Raw genomic sequence first — 18741 nt, forward strand, 5'->3', positions numbered from 1 at the left:
GAAGCTCCCTAGAAACAGATTTTTAAAACTGCCAATAGCCAAGATTGCCAAAAGAAACAAGCTCTCTCCGCTGAAGACGAAATTCAAATGCGAAATGACATAAAAAATAACATTCATCTGCCTTTACTATGGAGAGCTAATGTTATCCCCAATGTTAGAAAAACATAAGCACCAGCAAAATTTGTAATGCGAAACAGAATTTAGTAACAACGTGCTCATTTCTGTTGCAATGAGTGCACATCTTGTACTGATACCAATTCCATTGGCACAAGTTTTGGACCTTGAGAGCCCAAAAATCTCCAATGGAGAAAGTGTACTCAGTGTATCATTTCAGTCCAAAATATGTATGATTTCAGTCCAAAACAAGGCCCAGATCTGGTCCACCAGCAAAATATCCAATCAAATTTAAGACAACTACACGAGAGTTCTATGATGAACATCTTTAGTCCCCACTTCAAAGCACAATGTGAAGCTGCATTCTTCAGCTTCTCTCTTTTGGTGAGAGAGAGGAGGCTCAAGAGGAGAGAGATCATTCATTCAACTAAGAACATCTTCAATCTCTCAAAGCAGTCTTATGAACCATGGTTTACTTGTGGATTTGGTGGCGGCTTTTCTCAACAAGGTCGAGGAGATTTTCCAAATTTGTAGCCCATAAGTTCAAGATGATATTGCTGTCCTTTGTCGTCTGGAAAGAGACAACTCCCATCGGCCAGTCTATCTTTGCCACCAGGGACTTGGAAACAACCATTTCAGAGAGATGCTTCTCAGCTTCCTAAAACGGTAATACAGAATGATTAAAGCTCTCTACAACTGCGGTAACAGAACCCCCCAAAAACAGAGCTCTTTTCCTTGAGTGATTCAGCTACATAGATTTTCTGAACACAATAAGAAAGCTCTAATCGCGAGATATACTTTGGCAACACAGTAAATGGTGAGTGATGGCAGAGCTCCTCCCACCCTTCTAAAGAGCATCAGAATTTTAGGCTCCATGGGACAAGAAATGGTTTCAAAGTGCCAGACAATGACACTTATAGCTACAACAAATTCTATGAGCAGAAGTTGACTAAGTGAAGTCTACACATATATGTCGGTCAGAAATGTTTACTGAACAAAACTACGAAGGCAACATTCTCAACCTCACGACAAACCTTTGGCTTACAAGGCATCAAAACTTCTTTTAAGTCCAGCAACCATGTCCCGCAGGGATCATGGGCAGAGAGGCTGGTCAGGGTTAAATGAGGGGTCTAGGCAATCATTCATAAAGATTGACATTGATAAAGAATGTAAACAAATGTTCAGCATAATCAACCTGTATGCTGAGGCATAACAGCTCTGCAAGTCTCTTCAAGGCAATCCACGAGTAATACTTGGAAACAACAATAACATTCCGCAGAAAATAGAGTGAGTCACATCTGAATGATGATCCAATGAAAAGAACAAAAATGACAAAGTTCTGTAATTACATGTTCGATGATCTGTCTAAGATCTTCTGCTGCCTTCACAACAAGTGCGTCTCCGATCATGTTTTTCTCATTCTTAAATTCATCTTTGAAAATACTCCAAAGATCATTCATTGGATAACCACCATGGTGACCAATTTGTTTTTTGACCAGCAACCTGCATTAAAATAACGAAGCCACAGTCAACCGATTTCTCTGGCACATTATTGAGATATTGCAAGATGTACAACCAATTACCTAGAAACAATTCAAAGATGTACCTGAATTGGATTTCTGAAAGATTTTTATCTTCTAAAGTGGCATTGAGGCTTGACTGCATACGATCATGTGGTGACTGAACTAAGTACCAGGAGATTTTCCTTTGAACCTGCAATTAATTAAATCAAAGAATGAACAGCTGTGCCTTAAAATCCTTAGTGAAGACTTAACAAAGCCTCATATGAAAGAGCTTCACTGGTATCAACTGCTCTGAATTTTCCCTTCACTGATGGAATCTCATATATCGCCTTATAGCATCGACAAATCTCAAGGTAATCATTGCAATGTGTATTGTCGCGACCTAAAATTCCTCTCAGGCTAATGGATTGTTAAGACTAAGCCTAACTCGGGCCCTCCCAAGCCCTACCAATTCGCAACTCAAGGTTTAAGTTTTTAACATGCAAAAATTTTCATGCTTGGAGTCGCCACTAATCTATTTATGGTAGGTCGATTAGAAACCTAAATAAAACATAGGGAGATATGTTTTATTCCTACGAACCAGAAATTCTAAGCTCGGGGACTTGGTTACGCTAGATCTAGTCTAATGCCCTTTCGGTACCTTTTCTTTTCAAAAAATGTTTATGAAGGCAGTCTGGATCCATTTTATTACCTAATCACTAACATGTGAGGTGTTCATGCGGGTGCGCAAATCACCAATTTAACACCCAAGAAAGCAGTAAATAAATAGCAGGATAACATACCTTAAAGCCACGCAAGCATCTGCATTGTTAGTAGAAAATCATATAGACAATCCTAATATGATTTCTAATTAACAAAGCAAGGTGTTCATTAGGGTTTGCGCTTTATTAAAATGCAAACTAACCTACATGCAATGGCGTTCAAAAAATGACATGCGATTAATGCAACCTAGCATGCGAACTATATGTCATGCGACGACGTGACCTAATTCTAATGACGGACAAATGATTTATTTTTTAATGAATTTCGGAATTAAAAAAAAATGCCTAAATTAACATGCAATCTATTCTAAAAAAAAGGATAATTTAATCTATCCTAAAGTGACTTCTTTTTGGTATTTTTATGAAAATTCGAAATCAAGAATTACCCTAAAATGAACCATCGGGATTAGGATAATATCTAAATTAAACTAGGAAATAAATTACTCTAATTCCTAATTTAAATTAAAAAGTCATCCTATCGACTTATTCAAAGAAAGTTATTCTAAACCTATCCTAAACATGCATCATTATCTTCTAATAAGATCAATACGATCAAAACCAATCCACGCGATCCGCAAGATTTGTTTTATTATCTTTGAATTAGGGAAACGATATAAACCGGCGATCATATCCATGTGGTTATGGATATTGATGGAAGGCTATTCATTTGAATTTGGGAACAAAATAAAATCTACTATCGTATCCAAATAGTTATGGACAGGATAAAGATTTTCCGTGCCACCGAGTATCGTATCTCATGGTTGAGATCGGATAGTCGTCCCGACACGTTGTTAAGTTAGGAATTTCCTAACTTTGTGTATTTTTTGGAATCTTGCGAATATGGCATGCATCATTCAAATATATCTACTAACTAACCAAAGACAACAAAATCACTCGAATTAGGAATTTAAATATTTGAAACGATATCGGATAAAGTTTCTTACCTAATTTACGGATAACTTCCAAATTCGAGCTTGATGCCGGATCGGGTTTGCGGATTTCTTTCCAAATTTGAATCGCCGGGATTGCGGATCGGGACGGTGACCGACGGTGGGTGATCGACGGCAGACGCGGCGGCGACGATGAGAGGCGGCGGCGATGCTGACCGAGCTTGCACGGGTCGACGATATCAGCGACGAGCGGTCTTCGGACCTCGCGGAACAGCAGCAGCTCACCACGGGAAGGCAGCGACCGTCAAGGATGGCAGCAACTTCGGAGGATGTCGGCGTCGTGGTGGGGCAGCAGCTGGTTTGGCTCCACAGGAATCGAGTAATCCCAAAGAAAATTTTCTTTGGTCCTTTTACTTTGACCAATAACAAACTTTGATAACCGCTTGACTTTTGACTGAATCTGACTGCTCTTGTGACGATTTTCTTCAATTATTGAACTTTGATTCTCAAAGCCCAACAATCAAGTTCTTTACTTGTCGCTTGGAGGATAGCTTGATGGCAAAACCGGTCTGGTCGTGCAGGGACGTCGGGCTGAAGTCGTCGTGGCAGGACAGCAAAATAAGCAGGTGGATCTGACTGAGAACAACAGTAGGCGGCTTCGTGGGCAGCAGAGATTAGTAGCTTGGCGTCGTCATCAGTTGATCAGCGGAGGAAGCAGCACGGAGCAGGGGCAGACCTCCCGTGGCTGCAGGTCTGGCCGCGAGGGAGGTGGTGGCTCAGCACGAGTACAAGGCGGCGCGGTCGCAAGGCGGCGCAACGGTGAGGAGGGCGCGTGTGCAACCGACTCTCTCTCTCTTGCTCCTTGCTCTCACTCTCGGTCACGTGTCTCTCGTGCTCTCAAAAATCGTGTTCTGAAAATTGTGACAGCCCCCCTCTTGATCGAAAGGGTATAATCACATATTTATATCACAACCCTAGGTTAATTGGCCGGGCTTCCTAGTTCTAATGGGCTTAGACTTAGGCTTTATCCTTTAATTTTTATTTAATTCCAAATAGGCTAAATTAATTCGGGCTGATCTAAGCTCAAATTAAAACAACCAAAGCCTTTTAGACTTGTGAATTTTGGCCCCCTATCCCTTGAGTGAGCCGAGTGCTCGAGCTCGGTTTACGCGATGAATTTTCAGCTTTCTCGCTACCGCCGGTCCGATGTGGAATGCAACTAACCTACATGAACTTAAACTATATGCTATGCAATTTTAATATTTTTGTTTAGGGGTTAAAATTTAATCCCTAATTTTCTATGCAAATTATTATTAAATGGTTAATCAAAATTTAGGTGTCAACAGCTGCCCCTCTTTGAAGGTGAGCTCGAAGAGGTTGCATTCAAAGACTAAATGATGCCTAAATTTTGATCATGAAAATGCAATGAATGTTATTTTTTATGGGAGTATTAATCCCGTTTTGGAATGCAATATGTCATGATGGATGCTAGCGTAAAATAGAAAACATACCTAGAGTTACTCACCTAACTTGAGTGGTGAAGTAATTTGAGGCATTGCCATGATTCTTGAGATTGTTTGGCAAATGTTTGGACTCTATCCCAAAGGTATTGCCTGATGAACGCCGATGAACTCCGGTGACCTGCAATTCAGTCGAGACACGCGAAGAAAGCTCGACGTATCCAGTTATCATCTGGGGTTCTCGAGAGAAAGATTTAGCAAAATGGAAAATGTTCCGACCTTTACAAACTACCTATACATCGCCATAGGTATTCGTAAAGATTTGGACGCTGCACCTAATTATCATTGTAGGTGCGACACGGGGAAACTTTCCGAGATCAGGAGGATATTCCGACCTTTACGAGATACCTATACATCGCCATAGGTATTCGTAAAGATTTGGCCGCTTCACCTATACCTTCCTCATAGGTGAGCCGCGGGGGAACATCTGGGATTAAGAGAACATTCCGACCTTTACGAGATACCTATACATCGCCATAGGCACTTGTAAAGATTTGGCCGCTGCGCCTATACCTTCCTCATAGGCGTGTCACGGGGGAATCTTTTGAGATTGGGAGAACATTCCGACCTTTACGAGATACATATACATCGCCATAGGCACTTGTAAAGATTTGGCCGCTGCACCTATACCTTTCCTCATAGGCATGTCACGGGGGAACATCTGGGATTGAGAGAACATTCCGACCTTTACGAGATACCTATACATCGCCATAGGCACTTGTAAAGATTTGGCCGCTGCGCCTATACCTTTCCTCATAGGCATGTCACGGGGGAACATCTTCTGAGATTGGGAAAACATTCCGACCTTTACGAGATACCTGCCATAGGCACTTGTAAAGATTTGGCCGCTGCGCCTATATCTTTCCTCATAGGCATGTTACGGGGGAACATCTTCTAAGATTGGGAGAATATTCTGACCTTTACGAGATACCTATACATCGCCATAGGCACTTGTAAAGATTTGGCCGCTGCGCCTATACCTTTCCTCATAGGCATGTCACGGGGGAACATCTTCTGAGATTGGGAGAACATTCCGACCTTTACGAGATACCTATACATCGCCATAGGCACTTGTAAAGATTTGGCCGCTGCGCCTATACCTTCCCTCATAGGCGCGTCACGGGGGAATATCTTCTGAGACTATGTGAAAAGTATGCCTAACAAAATATCTAGTTATCATCTAAGATATTTGAAAGGACTTGATCAATAAATACCTGGATATCGTCGCAGGTACTTAACGATTAGCTGAACCAGGGGCTAGCCCGAATGTTCAGGGGTTCCTTGACAAAGTATCTGGATATCATCAAAGGTACCGGAAAAGGCTTGATCAATAGATGCCTAGATATCGTCAGAGGCGTCTAGATATCGCAACAAAATGATCAAATATGGGACCTGACAATTACTCGAACAGGTTAGGGATACCTGGATAGTCACAGACATCCAAGGGATAGAGATATACTTACCTAGTGATATTTCCGACTCTTGAGGACGTGTCTCCTGCTGGACACGGTTTTAGGCAACATGTAACATGCATTCATGGACAATCAAGAACACATATACTGATGCACTATAAATTCAACTGGTTTTCATGCATGACGGTTTTGTCAAATCAGCATTACTAAATTTCATTGGGAAAAATCATGATAAGGCAATCCGAACTCACAAGTGGGTATCTTGAAAATGTCAAATGAGGGACTTTCGGTCCGAAAGGGCTTTCACTCACTCTCATCGAAAAGTGGCTAATTTATGAAAATCACTCTATCTCACCATCATCATGTCGACAAGGGTCCGAGTATTCTCGCAAGCGGTACGACCTTACCAATCTGAGAGGTCTTTGTCAGGACCGTAACGTGGGCTTGGTCAATGGCTTAGCAAAAGGGGACTCTTTGAGTCAAGGCTATTGAAAGAACAATACTCTGCAATTGTCTCCGGGTTTACAAGTCAAGAACCCTGCAAAATGAGATAGAAATGGACTTACTCGCACTTCTTCGAGTTAAGCTTATAAACACCCGAATCCTACGTTAGTTCAAGTGCCCTAATCTGAAGAGACTTTGTAAGGGACGTAACATAGGCTAGGCTCATAGGTTGAGAAATGAATGGATCATTAGGCTCAAAATGTGTATAAATTAGGGTGAATAAGTTGGTGATCATCTCAGCATTGTCACCAGTCTTCTTCTTCATCCTCAGGCATTGTCATTTCAGTAAATGCTCCATTGGCCTCGAGAGCTTATCACTTGACTCCTTAAGACTGTGGATAACTTTGACACATCTTAACATTTTCTGCTCCGAAGTTCTCTCCTTTTTCTTCATTTTTTTTCTTTTATTCTCTTCTTCTTCTTTTCTTTTTTTTTTCACGGGCATTAGCCTTGCTTTTACCAGGCACACTGCTTTTTCATGCCCCCTAGTTTTTCTTTTTTTTTTTTTTTGCTTTTTTGACTTTTGACACACACTGTCTACAATGCATATATTGGCCAGCCACCCTTTGGCTTGTTTTGACCGAATGATTAACATTTGGACTTTCAGGGTCTTCGTCTTCTATCGGCGCTCCGGATATGCTGCATGGACAGTGATGACTTTTGCCTTGCCCCAGTATGGGGGATGATCACCAACTGGATTTTTATGAAATGAAATTGCAGGCTCAAGTGGGCTATACAATGGATATAAGTGTGTATAGGATAGAGAAAGAAATGCTCTTCGTCATCCTAAGGCACTTGAACTTCGTGTGAATTCATCTGAAAAAGCAACACTCAAAGATTGATGTAAGTGAGAGCAAGACAATCTCTATTCATTTTTCCACCTTATAATGCTGACTTACCTCCAATTTGCCCCAGTGTGGGGTGATTCTTGACAGGGGTAATTTGAAAGGATTTCTCCAAGCATTTAGGCTCAAAGCGGTGAAACAATGGATAAACTGTAGTGTTTGGGATAAAGAAATGAATTGCCTTTCGTCACTTCGGTTGTCGTACCTTTTGCGAGATAACCCTTTTCCTTACCGACATGGAATTTTTCTTCACTCAACTCACTGGAGATTAGTGTATGAAACCGTATATGGGGTGTGTTTTGCCTTTCTTCATCCCGATGTACCTCATTCAACACATTCAATTCATTCCACATGAGTTATCAGATTGTCCAAATAGATTCCCCTTTTGAAATCGATGATGCAGACTGACAAAATGATCAAGCAGAATTTAAAGCCAATGCACACATTCCATCTTTAAATTGATTGAAACCATTTATTCATAAGTGAAATGTTTGTGACTCAGAGTATAAAATCAAACACTTGAAAACTTTTGCCGCAAAAATATTAGATCTTATCAGGGATAATACATCTTCACAACATCAGAATTAACATGTGTGGAAAACTCACAACCGTCCATTTCTGCGAGAATCAGGGCACCTCCGGGGAGCACCTTTTTAACCACGTATGGACCGATGTAGTTTGGGGCAAATTTACCCCCAGGAACAGGAAAGACCAGGAGTACCTTCCTTGGGACTAGATCATTTACCTTAAAGTGTCTTTGACGCACTTTTTGGTTGAAAGACTTACCTACTCATGCGGCAACTGGATCGGGCGTTTCGTCTCACTCTCAGGGGGATTTGCCCCTCTCTTCACTTCTCTGGTTTCCTTCGCATCACCCAAGTTAATAATGACAGTTTGGTCTGACGTGAGAACTTTGGACCTTTCACGTCATTCTAGGCCACACAGCATTTTCGAGGAATCTTCGAGTTCGTCGGTGTCATCGAGATCAGGCTCGGCGGCACATAATTCATTAGATTGGACCGTTCCCATACCCTCACGTGTCACAAGATTGCCCCTGAAACATAAAGTAGGAGGTTCAGAAAGACAAACAAGGCTAAATAGTATTTTTATTTTGAATTTTTTGGTGATTTTTCAAAATTCTTTTCAAAAACGTTTTAACACAAGGGAGCATGAAGAAGCCCAGGCCTCAGAATTCTCCTTGGACTATGTTTTTTCTTTTATCGATTGGATATCATCACCGGACTGGTTTGATGTACCTCAACATGCCTTCAAAAATGAAAATAATTTGTAATTTCATTGATTATCACTAAATGAATTACATTTATTGAATGAAAATTGCAATGGTGAGTCCTAGAAATGAAAAACCCTAAAAAGCAGCTCCCGAGACGGGGCAAGTCCTAGAAAGCAGTAAAAATTCCCACGCAGGGGAGTGCGCGAAAAAAGTAAAGGTGTTACTCTTGCGGGCCAGTGCCCATTCCATCCAACGGTCCTTCCTCGATAGCTTCAATAAAGAAATCATCGAACAGGATAGTGATTCCCTCCATCGCATCATCAGAGTTTTCTGTCACTGGAGGTGTCGGATCATCCATACCTCCCCATCCGTCAGGGATAATATCTATGAGCCACCCGTCTCTTAGCCCTATCTCAATCTATTCGCCTATGGGGATGAGTTGATTGAAGCTCTCAGCCGGAATGGCTACCATCCGATTACGGTACTCGAACGGGAGAGTTTTAATGAACATCCTCTTCAATTCACTATCTATAGGTTCTGGGACAACCTGAGTGGCTATATTTCTCCATCTGATAGCATAATCTTTGAATGACTCAGTCTTTTCCATTTGAGCACGGTCGAGGTCTTCGCGGGTGGGAATGATGTCCGTTATGAACCTGTATTGCTTTAGGAATGCTTCACTAACTTCCTTCCAGGTTTTGAGGCCATTTATCTTCTTCATGAGATACCAGTTCAAGGCAGGACCCGTCAGACTTGCTTGAAATGCATGAATCATCAGGAGTTCATTATCAACGTACGGGGTCATTTGTACGTGATATAGCTGTAGGTGGGCTTTTGGGCAGGAGGTGCCATTGTACTTGTCAAAGTCTGGCATCTTGAACTTCTTCGGGATTTTGATCTGTGTGTACAGAGACAGGTCGATCAAAGGTGAATCCTGTGAACCTTCCAGCTGCTTCACTCTCTCTTCAAGTTTGTTGACCCGTTCATCAGGTTCGTCCTTGTTGACGATAATCTGGACGGGGTCATCTACTAAATCGGGAAGATCGTCATCTTCCTCACTATCAGCATTCTTTTTACCTTTATGCTTTGGGGCTGATGCCTCATGGGATGCAGGAATGGGAGTCAGCCGAAGGGCTTTGATCTCAGCGGACATCTGTTGCATTGCGGCGAGGACTTGCTTCATTTGGTCCTCAATGCCAACGACACGATCTCGTAAGTCAGTTTGATCTGCCATTCTAGTTCTCGACCGCGTACGAATAGGCGATCATGATCGGTTCGTAATTACCCGATGTAAAGGAAATGAACCAAATAAGCACATGGTCAAGACAAGGTTGGTTCATGACACGCTTCTAGTCTTTTTTTGTTTATTCATGAAAATATTCGTATATGGACGAGACTTTATGAAAAGTGATCTAGGCAAAGAAATGTAAATAACGCCCTAGACACAACCTAGGAAATAGAAGCACCAAAATCCCTAATCATAAAACTATGAAAAACAAAAATTGAGACTCCCTAGAAACTATGAATTGAAAACAAATTCTCTAAAGCCCTTTTTTTTTGTAAAAGAAAGACAACGGCAAACTTCTTAGGAAAATAATTACCTATGACACATCTAGGAAAATAAAGACATAGATTGAAAATAAATTCTCTAAAAGAGCTTTCTTTCTTTTCTTTTTTTTTTAAAAGGACTCAATGATTATTACTTTCAAATTTAAAACCAACCTAGACCTATCATGGACCGACCCGAAAATTGTAATAACTAAGTTAATTGCAAAAAGGAGAGTTCAGAAGACTTACTTCACCCAGTAGGACCATGGCAACCACATAGACATGCGCATAAAACGTGAGGTTCGATTTCTATCTAGACTTTGGCTTGCAAAGTGAAGACGCGAGGATTACCAGGCTAAACCAGTCATGGTGGTAGTTAGGCCGGGGTTCCCCTGACTCCGGCTCAGTCAAGGAGCCGACCCGGGTTGCAAAGGGTGCAACCGTGGTGGGAACTCAATGACACCGTGAAAGAACTTTCGGGACCAAGGAGGGTGACCCGTACCACGCGGGTGTGGTCGGCGTGTCCACTATCTTAGTACCATCCTAAACCTGTGCCGCCCAGGTCCGACAGCGGGTAGTGTGTGTGGTGTAGTGTAAATGCAAGGCATGCACAGCAGGTTATATCATACAGCGCTTCGTGCATAAAATAAACCAAACATCCAAAAACACCTCCCTGCAAAACAATGGTTAACAATCACGCCTCCCCTTATACCTCCCATTCTGCAAAAACATTTAACACCTAAAGTGTTAGGGACGTACCTGGGATCCTCGCTGCCAAACAAAAATATTTTTTTGAAATGAAAAACTGGCCTAAGTCCACTAAGAGTTTTAACTCAAGTCCCCAGCGGAGTCGCCAAGCTGTCGCGACCTAAAATTCCTCTTAGGCTAATGGATTGTTAAGACTAAGCCTAACTCGGGCCCTCCCAAGCCCTACCAATTCGTGACTTAAGGTTTAAGTTTTTAACATGCAAAAATTTTCATGCTTGGAGTTGCCACTAATCTATTTGTGGTAAGTCGATTAGAAACCTAAATAAAATATAGGGAGATATGTTTTATTCCTACGAACCAGAGATTCTAAGCTCGGGGACTTGGTTACGCTAGATCTAGTCTAATGCCCTTTCGGTACCTTTTCTTTTCAAAAAATGTTTATGAAGGCAGTCTGGATCCGTTTTATTACCTAATCACTAACATGTGAGGTGTTCATGCGGGTGCGCAAACCACCAATTTAACACCCAAGAAAGCAGTAAATAAATAGCAGGATAACATACCTTAAAGCCACGCAAGCATCTGCATTGTTAGTAGAAAATCATACAGACAATCCTAATATGATTTCTAATTAACAAAGCAAGGTGCTCAAGGTGTTCATTAGGGTTTGCGCTTTATTAAAATGCAAACTAACCTATATGCAATGGCGTGCAAAAAATGACATGCGATTAATGCAACTTAGCATGCGAACTATATGTCATGCGACGACATGACCTAATTCTAATGACGGACAAATGATTTATTTTTTAATGAATTTCGGAATTAAAAAAAATGCCTAAATTAACATGCAATCTATTCTAAAAAAAAAGGATAATTTAATCTATCCTAAAGTGACTTCTTTTTGGTATTTTTATGAAAATTCGAAATCAAGAATTACCCTAAAATGAACCATCGGGATTAGGATAATATCTAAATTAAACTAGGAAATAAATTACTCTAATTCCTAATTTAAATTAAAAAGTCATCCTATCGACTTATTCAAAGAAAGTTATTCTAAACCTATCCTAAACATGCATCATTATCTTCTAATAAGATCAATACGATCAAAACCAATCCACGCGATCCGCAAGATTTGTTTTATTATCTTTGAATTAGGGAAACGATATAAACCGGCGATCATATCCATGTGGTTATGGATATTGATGGAAGGCTATTCGTTTGAATTTGGGAACAAAATAAAATCTACTATCATATCCAAATAGTTATGAACAGGATAAAGATTTTCCGTGCCACCGAGTATCGTATCTCATGGTTGAGATCGGATAGTCGTCCCGACACGTTGTTAAGTTAGGAATTTCCTAACTTTGTGTATTTTTTGGAATCTTGCGAATATGGCATGCATCATTCAAATATATCTACTAACTAACCAAAGACAACAAAATCACTCGAATTAGGAATTTAAATATTTGAAACGATATCGGATAAAGTTTCTTACCTAATTTACGGATAACTTCCAAATTCGAGCTTGATGCCGGATCGGGTTTGCGGATTTCTTTCCAAATTTGAATCGCCGGGATTGCGGATTGGGACGGTGACCGACGGTGGGTGATCGACGGCAGACGCGGCGGCGAAGATGAGAGGCGACGGCAATGTTGACCGAGCTTGCACGGGTCGACAATATCAGCGACGAGCGGTCTTTGGACCTCGCGGAACAGCAGCAGCTCACCACGGGAAGGCAGCGACCGTCAAGGATGGCAGCAACTTTGGAGGATGTCGGCGTCGTGGTGGGGCAGCAGCTGGTTTGGCTCCACAGGAATCGAGTTATCCCAAAGAAAATTTTCTTTGGTCCTTTTACTTTGACCAATAACAAACTTTGATAACCGCTTGACTTTTGACTGAATCTGACTGCTCTTGTGACGAATTTCTTCAATTATTGAACTTTGATTCTCAAAGCTCAACAATCAAGTTCTTTACTTGTCGCTTGGAGGATAGCTTGATGGCAAAACCGGTCTGGTCGTGCAGGGACGTCGGGCTGAAGTCGTCGCGGCAGGACAGCAAAATAAGCAGGTGGATCTGACTGAGAGCAACAGTAGGCGGCTTCGTGGGCAGCAGGGATTAGTAGCTTGGCGTCGTCGTCAGTTGATCAGCGGAGGAAGCAGCACGGAGCAGGGGCAGACCTCCCGTGGCTGCAGGTCTGGCCGCGAGGGAGGTGGTGGCGCGGCACGAGTACAAGGTAGCGCGGTCGCAAGGCGGCGCGACGGTGAGGAGGGCGCGTGTGCGACCGACTCTCTCTCTCTCTCTCTTGCTCCTTGCTCTCACTCTTGGTCACGTGTCTCTCGTGCTCTCAAAAATCGTGTTCTGAAAATTGTGAGAGCCCCCCTCTTGATCGAAAGGGTATAATTACATATTTATATCACAACCCTAGGTTAATTGGCCGGGCTTCCTAGTTCTAATGGGCTTAGACTTAGGCTTTTTCCTTTAATTTTTATTTAATTCCAAATAGGCTAAATTAATTCGGGCTGATCTAAGCTCAAATTAAAACAACCAAAGCCTTTTAGACTTGTGAATTTTGGCCCCCAATCCCTTGAGTGAGCCAAGTGCTCGAGCTCGGTTTACGCGATGAATTTTCAGCTTTCTCGCTACCGCCGGTCCGATGCGGAATGCAACTAACCTACATGAACTTAAACTATATGCTATGCAATTTTAATATTTTTGTTTAGGGGTTAAAATTTAATCCCTAATTTTCTATGCAAATTATTATTAAATGGTTAATCAAAATTTAGGTGTCAACATGTATAGTACCTAAATTGTCAACCACATGAATGCGAGGTAGATGTGTATTCAAATCCATTAAGTACATCTCAAACGTCATAGGTTGCAAAAAAGCTAGAAAGGAAAAAGAGTACGTGTTAGATGAATAAAGCCATGGCATGAACCGCAAACTGAATACAAGGTAGGGCTTGATTGACAAAATATTTAAGTTAAAACAGATAGTAGACACAACATTGAATAAGTAAAACACAAATTCACTGTACCATGAGTTCATATTATATCTGTTTCAACTCCAGTAAGTGACGGAATATCAGCTGGTGCTTCTTCCACAATATTTTCCCCTTGTTTAAGTTTTTCTTCTCTTTGGAAGGATCTGCATCAAACACTCGAGGGATGATCTTCCTGGAAAGGATTTGTGCACAGACAGAATTCTGGCAATCAAAGCACAAAAGAACCTGCAAAATCCATCGATCAGAGAACCAATCATAGTAATAGTGCATAAACGGCTAAAAGCAATACAAAAATCCTGTACTTGTTCAAGGATAAAGGCAATCTTCTCCGTCTTTGCCACTGCTCCAAAAGTTTCCACTGCAATTCAACCGAATGGTAGACAGGAAAAAACCAATCACAAGATCAGCGACCACAGAAGTCAACTTCTTGTTCCTGCAATCTCTCGCATCAAATCAGTAGCTTCTGCTATGAGATCCGGTTCTTCCTTTATTCTTTTAAGTTTCTTGATGAACCATGCTCTCTCAATTTGGACATATATTTGCAGAATGAAACTAGCTATAGGAACCAAGAAACTAAAACGGATTGCTCATGAACTTCAGCTGCAATAGAATTTGATTTCACATATTCACCTCCAGCAGTGACAGAGTTAAGTGTCCTAATAACCTCTATCTTGGTCTCAAGATCAGGACTCCAGTCAATATATTGCATAGCCTGCTGCAACATTGCTGTCATAGCCTGTTGATAAGAAAATAGCAATAGCAATGCATATGTCACCATCCAATCAAGTCATGACTTGACTGTGTCTAGCGCACGATTAAAACTTTGAGTTGAACTATTTGATTAGAAAATTATTCATTCTAGAAAGAAAATACAGTTCAAAAAGGAACCGAAAGGGGTAATAGCAAGGTGCAATACAACTACAGCTATCTCTATCAAGAGTATCCAAGCCAATTGAAAATACTTGCAACCAGCATGGGCACTATATTGTCCCCATAAAAAGCATATCATGAAATGTATCCTAAACTTGACTTGAGAAAAGAGTCTTGTGATTCATACATTTGTAGGAGAACGAGAAGATGTGAAAATTTGAGCATACATGGGGAAGAATCCAGAAACAGAAGGCGAGAAACTGAAGAGGATTCCCCAATACTAGATTCTAGAGCACAAGCACCAGGACAGGATTCTTGCATCTCTAGAGATTGCACAGAGCCGATACCCTTATAGATATGCCAACATACACTCGTTAGATGGCATGTTACAACTACACACAACAACAGTTCAAGATAATTGAAATCTTAAACCAAATCTACTAACAAGGATTAGCATTTTGAATCACCCCTCTAGCACCCAATCTCAATTTTTTTTCTCCCCGGTTTCTTTTTTATGTAAAAGGTATAATAAGTAAGGCATCAAGGAAATACCTGTCCATCTAAAACAAAAAGAATCCATCCCTATACAAGATAATTCAAATCGTAAACCAAATCTACTAACCAGAAATAAAATCAAAGAGGAGCACCAACTACTGACTTCACTAAACCCTGAAGAGATGATGAAACAAAATAAAACTACTTAACTTAAACAATGTGCCTTTTCTTAACTTAAACAATGTGCCTTTTCCCTTTGTCATCATAGACTAAGGATATCTATCTTTCAATCGTTCACTCACAGATGTTTACTTCAATTCTAAAGGGATGGTCCATCTTGTAAGAGTACAAGTTCAAAGTATTTTGTTAGTAACTGCCTACTAGATACTAGTAGATAGTACCACAATGTCCAGCTTATCCTCATAGCTTTGTGCATTATTTTCCTACTCAGTTGAAAGAGTTATTTCTCTGCTTTGTTAATGAGAACTTCCAATTAGTGTTCTTGATAGGATGCAACATCGGAAGATCTTACGTTGACTTGATGGATTAGGGAGATATTTACCGATAACTAATCTTAGTTGAATGTTTCCTTTAAGTTACCAAGTAATCTTTCAACAATTTCTACCTATTGAGTATGTTGTCTCCTTTTTTTTTGCTTTTGAGAGCAAGCGACAACACTAGGGGTTATGGTGGATACTCACTTTGTACTCCTTTGGTGACGAAGACTCATTGATGTTGATCAATTTCGCTACATAAAGTAAATACAGTACCCTGCTAGAAAGGATATCCCAGGCTAACCTTTTGCTTTTTACCCATTCTTTGTTTACGCAGGAGCACCATTGGACTTCCACAGAAATATAAACCCCAATCTTCATTCAATAAAGAGTTCCAAAAGCACATCTTTTAAGCAATTCTTCCAAATCTCGCCGACTTGAATAATTTATTACCCAGGGAAAGTTAACTTCAATAATTAATGTAAAAGGAGGTGGCAGACCCTAAAAAAAATCATTTGCAAGATAGTGCATCCGCTAAATCAACAATGTCACACATATTCCATAATCATGGCACTAAACCAAGAAGTTTAGGTAAAAGCACTGAGAATCCCCTTATATAGTTGCCCAATACCATCACCTAGGACTAATACGTAAGCCAGCAATTGACTAGCTAATTACTTGCCGCAAGGCTCAACCAAGCAAACTAGCAACTCGAAAAGCACGATCTAAATTTCACAATAAAAGAGAGAGAGGCTGAGCACATAACGATCAGCAGATATTTGCACACCAAGTGTTCGACAAGATTTCTCTCCAACATAATGCTCCTCCCAGGCTGCGTGCATCCTAGGCACAATGTAAAACCCAATGAAAATAAACCTATAGACAATAAATTTGACTGCCAAAACCTAACACACGGGCCTCACACCCCCATCAACCCAAACCCGCCCTTGCCCCTCAAGAGTCGAGTCCAGGTTCTCAACCTCCGCAACATCGGGAGTCACGATCCCATGATCAGCTGCGCAACCCTGTCGCCCACCTTCACTTTAAAGTCGACGTCAGGTTGAACAGGATTACCCCAACCGGGCCTCTGTAGTCCACATCGATCATGCCCGCACCGATGTCAATCGAATGCTTCCATGCCAAACCTGATCCCGGTGCTGAAGCAACAAATGTACAAGCGATTTGATTCAGCCCTCGTCGATTATCCAAAACAAGGTATTGAAAGAATGTTTTGAGGTAAGAAGTTGCACATTACCTATTTGAACATATGTTCCCTAGGGCATTGTGATGCTCAGATCGGTAGGGAGGAGCGCTTATCCTCTCGCTGGCACTTCCGTCTCAGCCATGTTTTTAATCAACAAACGAAGAAACCCACATTCAAAAACCATTGCGATCTCTCAACAAGGACCGAACTCGAGATTCTGAAGAAAGTAACATTTGGGGTCACGTTTTTTGCCTCGAAAGATCGTAGCCCGCTTGGAGAGAGGGGACGCTCGCGAACGCAAGGCAGCCTTCCGGGACAGCTTCTTCCCTCTAAGCAGAGAGAGAGCGGCCCCTTGGCAGCTCCCACGACGCCATTGTTGTGGAGCTTCGGGATCTTGGGGACTTGGCTCGACCATCTTCAGTGGCTGAAGAAGACGGTGATGGGTATGAGTTGAAAGACAACACTCCGGTTTGAACAAGAGGCAACGGTCTCCAAGAAATGGCGCGAAGACCTTGAGCTTTGGATGAAGAAAGCGTAAGCATCCGATTTCGCCATTTGGGCCGTTTTTTGTCTGGATTGATTTCGGCCCAACAACAACTCCAACCGAGATCCTGGGAAAGTGGGAAAAGAGCAAGAGCCTCTATACTTTATGGGGGAACGATTCGGGTAATAGTTAGTCATGGCCACGGTTCGGAACCGGCGGTTCCGGTTCGTGGCCATGTGTGAACCGGGGTTCATAATTTAAAAATTAAAAAAAATAAATTATGAAATAAAAAAATAATGAATTATAAAAATATGAAATAATGAATTATTCAATATAAATTATAATCAAAATGAAAATTATAGGGGTGATCGGTTCCCGGTCGGAACCGGAAACCGAACCGGTAAGACCGGTCCTTTAATTTTAGAACTAGGAACCGGACTGGCAAATCATAGAACCGGGAACCAGACCATTGGTCCGGTCCGGTTCTAGGCGGTCCAATGGAACCCTTTGCTCTTAACTAGCAAAGGATCGTAGCCACAAAAGACATGCAACTTCACATGCTCATGGCTTGGCTTGGGTTTTATAAACAACCCCTTTGATGGTCTCTTCATTCCCATTCGATGTAGGACTCTTGGCATTTGCATGAAGACAAGCCAAGCGTCTCACATTGAAGGTGTTCAAGGCAAGCCAAGAGTCCCACATCGAATGGGAATGAAGAAACCATCAAAGGGGTTGTTTATAAAACCCAAGCCAAGCTTTGTAATTAGAGTTCAACACACTCAAGCCAAGCATTGTAATTGGAGATCAATGCACTTACAATGCATGGCAATTAGAGTTCAATTTTTTTTATAAAAAAAAATTTAAATAATGAATTTTTTTAAAAAAATATTCATTTTTTTTAAATAATTTGGAACCGGAACCGGACCCGTAGGCCACGGGCCGGTTCCGGTTCCGAACCGCGGGCCCGGTCAACAAGCTGGGCCGGTTCCGAGCCAAAACCGGCCCGTGGCCATGACTGGGTAATACCAAATAATAAGAATACAAATTTTCAATTAAAAGAAGGGTTAATATCACCTTAACTCCCTCGACTTTCTCTTCCCTTTTTTTTTCTTCAAAGGCTATGTCTACTTTTTAAAATT

At 41.3% G+C, this 18741-nt stretch overlaps 2 pseudogenes; both read right to left on the bottom strand.

Moving 5' to 3' along the window:
- Positions 1-553: 553 nt before the first annotated feature.
- The window catches only part of LOC115693882 (26S proteasome non-ATPase regulatory subunit 12 homolog A-like), a 91553-nt pseudogene continuing 73365 nt past the window's right edge, over positions 554-18741 (bottom strand).
- Positions 16834-17673, bottom strand: LOC130136252 (deoxyuridine 5'-triphosphate nucleotidohydrolase-like; annotated as a pseudogene).

Source organism: Syzygium oleosum, unplaced genomic scaffold, assembly GCF_021117445.2.
Source record: "Syzygium oleosum isolate NSW1041296 unplaced genomic scaffold, Sole_v2.1 Sole_v2.44, whole genome shotgun sequence".
Lineage (NCBI taxonomy): Eukaryota > Viridiplantae > Streptophyta > Magnoliopsida > Myrtales > Myrtaceae > Syzygium > Syzygium oleosum.